The sequence below is a fragment of the Rattus norvegicus genome, chromosome X (genome assembly GCF_021556685.1).
Source record: "Rattus norvegicus strain SHRSP/BbbUtx chromosome X, alternate assembly SHRSP_T2T, whole genome shotgun sequence".
In the NCBI taxonomy this organism is placed as follows: Eukaryota; Metazoa; Chordata; class Mammalia; order Rodentia; family Muridae; genus Rattus; species Rattus norvegicus.
The window spans coordinates 48,611,449-48,617,499 of NC_141554.1; the positions used below are offsets into that span (position 1 = coordinate 48,611,449).

Below are 6,051 nucleotides of genomic sequence, written 5' to 3' on the forward strand. Positions count from 1 at the left end.
TGAGACTCCACCTCACACCAGTCAGAATGGCTAATGTCAAAACTCCTGCAACAGCAGATGCTGGAGAGAATGTGGAGAAAGAGGAACACTCGTCCATTGTTGGTGGGATTGCAGACTGGTACAACCATTCTGAAAATCAGTCGGGAGGTTCTTGAGACAAGTGGACATTGTATTACCTGAAGACCAAGTTATACCTCTCTTGGGCATATACCCAAAAGAGGCCCCAACATATCACAAAGACACATGCTCCACTATGTTCATAGCAGCCTTATTTATAATAGCCAGAAGCTGGAAAGAACCTAGATGCCCTTCAACAGAGGAATGGATACAGAAAATATGGTACATCTACACAATGGAATATTACTCAGCTATCAAAAACAATGACTTTATGAAATTCATAGGCAAATGGATGGAACTGGAAAATATCATCCTGAGTGAGGTAACCCAATCACAGAAAAGGGCACATGGTATGCACTAAATGATAAGTGGATATTAGCCCGAATGCTCAAATTACCCTAGATGCACTGAACACATGAAATTCAAGAAGGATGACCAAAATGCTAATTCTCCACTCCTTCTTTAAAAGGGGAACAAGAATAACCTTGGCAGGGAATAGGGAGGCAAAGTTTAGAACAAAGGCTGAAGGAACGCCTTCCCCACATGTGGCCCATACATATATAGCCCCCAAACTAGATAAGATGGATGAAGCAAAGAAGTGCAGGCTGACAGTTACCAGATGTAGATATCTCCTGAAAGACACAGCCAGAACATGTCAAAAACATATGCGAATGGCAGCAGCAAACCACTGAACTGAGAACAGGACCCCCATTGAAGGAATAAGAGAAAGGACTGAAAGAGCTTGAAGGGGCTTGAGACCCCATATGAACAAGAATGCCAAACAACCAGAGCTTCCAGCGACTAAGCCACTAACCATAGATTATACATGGACTGACCCTGGGCTCTACCTTCATAGGTAGCAAAGAATAGCCTAGTAGGAGCACCAGTGGAAGGGGAAGCCCTTGTTACTACCAAGACTGAATCATCAGTGAACAGGATTGTTGGGGGGATGACGGTAATGGGGGAAAGATGGGGAGGGGAACAACCATATAGAAGGGGAGCGGGAGGGTTTAGGGGCATGTTGGCCTGGAAATAGGGAAAGGGAATAACAATTGAAATGTAAATAAGAAATACCCAATTTAATAATGGTGGAGAAAAAAAGAAGCGTGTCATTTCCATAATTTCTTTCGCAGCCTGTTTATTTTTTGTGTAGAGGAAGGCTACTGATTTGTTTGAGTTAATTTTATACCTAGCCACTTTGCTGAATTCGTTTATAAGGCTCAGTATTTCTTTGGTAGAACTTTTCGTCACTTAAGTATGTATACTATCATATCATCTGTCAGTAATGATATTTTGACTTCTTCCTTTCCAATTTGTATCCCTTTGACCTCCTTTTGTGGTCTGATTGCTCTGGCTAGGACATCAAGAACTATATTTAATAAGTTGGGAGCGAGTGGGCAGTCTTGTCGAGTCCCTGATTTTAGTGGGATTGCTTCAAGTTTCTCTCCATTTAGTTTAATGTTAGCTACTGGTTTGGTGTATATGGAATTTACTATGTTTAGGTGTGGGCCTAGAATTCCTGTTCTTTCCAGGACTTTTATCATGAAGGCATGTTGAATTTTGTCAAATGTTTCTCAGCATCTATTAAAATGATCATGTCATTTTTATCTTTGTGTTGGTTTATGTAGTGGATTTCCTTGATGGTTTTCCATATATTGAACCATCCCTGCATACCTGAAATGAAGCCAACTTGATCATGATGGATAATCATTTTGATGTGTCCTTGGATTCAGTTTTCAAGAATTTTATTGAATGGTTGAGTGTTTTTTCATCAATATTCATAAGCAAAATTGGTCTGAAACTTTCTTTCTTTGTTGGGTTTTTATGTGGTTTAGGTATAAGAGTAATTGTGGCTTCATAGAAGGAATTTGGTAGTGCTCCATCTGTTTCAGTTTTGTGGAACATTTTGGACAGAATTAGTGTGAGGTCTTCTATGATGGTCTGATAGTATTCTTCACAAAACCAACCTGGACCTGGGCTCTTTTTGTTTGGGAGACTTTTAATGCCTGCTTCTATTTATAGGAGATATGGGATTGTTTAAATGGTTCATCTGTTTCTGGCTTTACTTTGGTACCTAGTATTTTCTAGAACATTGTCCATTTCTTCTAGATTTACATGTTTTGTTGAATATAGTCTTTGGAATAGGATCTGATGATTTTTTAAATATCTTCTGATTTTGTTGTTATGTCTCCCTTTTCATTTCTGATTTTGTTAATTTGCAAACACTCTCTGTGCCCTCTGGTTACTCTGGCTAATTGTTTATCTATTTTGCTGATTTTCTCAAAGAGCCACCTTTTTGTTCTGTTGATTCTTTTTACAGTCTTCTTTGTTTCTACTTGGTTGATTTCAGCTCTGAGTTTGATTATTTCCTGCCTTCTACTCCTCTTGGGTGTCCTTGCTTCTTTTGTTCTAGAGCATTTAGGTATGCTGTCAAGCTGCTGATGTATGCTCTCTCCTATTTTTTTCTGCAGGCACTCAGAGCTATGAGTTTTCCTCTTAGCACAGCTTTCATTGTGTCCCATAACTTTGTGTATGTTGCACCTTCATTTTCATTGAGTTCTAAGAAGTCTTTAGTTTCTTTCTTTATTTCTTTATTCTTTCTTTATTTCTTCCTTGACCAAGTTATCATTGAGTAGAGCATTGTTCAAATTCCTTGTATATTTGGACATTCTTTCATTATTGTTTTTATTGAAGACCAGTCTTAGTCTGTGGTGGTCTGATGGGAGGCATGGGATTATTTCTATCTTTCTGTATCTGTTGAGGCTTGTTTTGTGACCGATTATATGGCCAATTATTGAGAAGGTACCATGAGTTGGTTCGAAGTTATATCCTTTTGTTTTGGGATGGAGTGTTCTATAAATATCTGTTAATTCCATTTGTTTCATAACTTTTGTTAGTTTCTCTATGCCTCTGTTTAATTTCTGTTTCCATGATCTGTCAATTGATGAGAGTAGAGTGTTGAAATCTCCTACTATTTTTGTGTGAGATGCAATGTTTGATTTGATCTATAGTAAGGTTTATTTTATGTATGTAGGTGCCCTTGTATTTGTAGCATAGATATTTAGGATTGAGAGTGCATCTTGGTGGATTTTTCCTTTGACATTTATGAAGTGTCCTTCCTTATCTTTTTTGCTGACTTTTGGTTGAAAGCCGATTATATTCGATATTAGATTGGCTATTCCAGCTTGCTTCTTCAGACCATTTGATGATTGGAAAGTGGTTTTCCAGCCTTTCACTCTGAGGTAGTGTCTGTCTTTGTCTCTGAGGTGTGTTTCTGTAGGCAGCAAAATGCTGGGTCCTTGTTATATATCCAGTCTGTTAGTCTCTATCTTTTTATTGGGGAATTGAGTCTAGTAATGTTGAGAGATATTAAGGAATAGTAACTGTTGCTTATTATTATTTTCATATTTGGAGGTGAGATTATGTTTGTGTGCTTCTTGTCTTTTGGTTTTCTTGCAAGGAGATTACTCTCTTACTCTTTCTAGGGGTATCTTACCTCCTTGTGTTGGGCTTTGCCATTTATAATCCTTTGTAGGGCTGGCTTTGTAGAAAAATATTGGTAAATTTGGTTTTGTCAAGGAATATATTGGTTTCTCCGTCAATGTTAATTGATACTTCTGCTGTATATAGTAGCCTGGGCTCTTCTCTTAGGGTCTGTATGACATAGGTCCAGGATCTTCTGTCTTTCATAGTCTCTGGTGAGAAGTCTGGTATAATTCTGATATGTCTACCTTTATATGTTACTTGATCTTTTCTCCCTTACTGCTTTTAATATTCTTTGTTTTATGCATTTGTTATTTTGACTATCATGTATAGGAGGAATCATAAAACCCTTTTTAAAAGGCAGTAAGAAGCCCAGAACCAAAGAACCAATCCATGTTTCCTGAAACACAAAAAACAACATATTGCTCTTAAGAAACAACTTACTAAGAAATACAAGGAGATTGTAGATTATGTTAAACTTTTGGCCAACAGATTGAAGAAAGCCAAAGAAAACATCAGGAACAGACCATCATGAGATGTAGGCTATCCTATCTGAAAGACTATTTCTACACCCAAATTTTGAAAAGAAATGTGTGTTTATGATTAAGAAGCAAATTATTAGATCTTGAAAAAATACCTAACAGAGCAAATATAAGTACCAATCAACATGAAAAAGAAAAGAAGCTTAGTATTTTAAAACCAAATGACTCTAAAATATCAAATTTATAAAAGCAAATGATCTGAAATAGATGGCAGATCAATCTGTGCAGTGAAAAATCTAAATCAATGAAGTGGATTTAAAAACACCACAAATCTAGTAAGAATGTGGAGAAATGTCGTAACAAAGTAAAACATTAAGAAGTAGCACACATTGAAGAAAAATAGATGACAAGAAAGAATACCGGTATAGAGAAACCAATTTTCTCAGAAAGCCACCAAAATGATTGAGAAAGAAGAAATTACAATGGTTTCATTCAATAACTAGTACAGTGTACTATCCACCTATTAACTCTAATTATTATAATAATTCTTTAAGATACAAATATATTTAATCCTGATTTATAAATGAAAAAATTAAATAATGGTGAGAAGTCAATATGTTAGCCACAGAAATCAGCTAGAAATAAATGAAACCAGTATTAAATAACAGGTTGGCTAATTTCAACACCTCAAATTCCATATTTCCAATTCCAAGAAAAAAATGAAAATTTTACAGAAGGAAAAAGGAAGACCCTACTTTTCAAACCAATTAATTTCCCCTTCACCCTATTCTAAACAAACCAATGAAGAATGATTCAAATTGTCACATTTTGTCAAACAAGGCAAAAGAACATATCTGTGATGATGAATGAAGTTATGCTAAAACCTACTTATAAATTGAGAAAAATCCAATGATGTCATTGTGAGCTAAACAGTTGAAAATTCATTATTTAAGTGAAAGAAAATCAAAAAGTGTTCTACATGCAACAACCCACATGTGGAATAAATAATTAGTTGCAGGAATTATTTTAGTAATATTTCTATTAATGTATTTTACTGTGCAAAATAATAGAATGCATCATGACATGTTCCTGCATGTATAATGTGTTCAGTCATTTTAACAGCCATTGCCCTCTCTTATCATCCTTCTTCTAATTTCTTTTTTTTCAAATCTACTTTTATTTATTTACTCTCCATTAGTTTAAATCCGGGATGGGTACAGCATCACACGGATTCTGTGTCCAATGGCCTTTGCAGGAAGGTTGCTTCTTAATTTGGCACGAAACATGCCACTGTTTCCATGGCCCGAGTTACTTTTCCCCAGATCACTCTGGTTTTGTTTGGTTTGCCTCCAGGAGTCACTGTATTGTTTTTTGCTTTGTACACATAAGCACACCTCTTGCCTAAGTAGAACTCAGTTTCATCTTGGGCATGAACACCTTCAATTTTAAGAAGAGCCGTGTGCTCTCTTTGGTTCCGGAGGCCTCGCTTGTAGCCAGCAAAAATGGCCTTGCACCACAGCCTTCCAGACATACTTTTTTTTTACAAGTCCTGTTCCCAGCAGGCCCTAGATATCTGCCCTCAAAGTTCAGCAGCAGAAACTCCCCTCACCTCCAAAGGCGCCAAGATGGCGGAAAGAGCCTAATTTCTTTTTTTAGATTTTATTAGATATATTTCTTTACTTACATTTCAAAGGTTATTCCCCTTCCCAGTTTCCTGTCCATAAGTCCTCATTCCCTCCCCTCCCCCTCCTCATACGGGTATTGCCCCTATACATCCCCATTATTGCCACCCATATTCCCCTGCACTGGGGGGTCCAACCTGAGCAGGACCAAGGGCTTCCCCTTCCACTGGTGCCCCAGCAAGACTATTCTCATATACGTATGCAGTTGGAGCTCTGGGTCAGTCCATGAATAGTCTTTCGGTAGTGGTTTAGTCCCTGGAAGCTCTGGTTGGTTGGCATTGTTGTTT

At 37.2% G+C, this 6,051-nt stretch overlaps 1 pseudogene; it reads right to left on the bottom strand.

Moving 5' to 3' along the window:
* Nucleotides 1–5,245: 5,245 nt before the first annotated feature.
* LOC134484052 (large ribosomal subunit protein eL33-like) lies at nt 5,246–5,685 on the bottom strand (annotated as a pseudogene).
* Nucleotides 5,686–6,051: the final 366 nt, after the last annotated feature.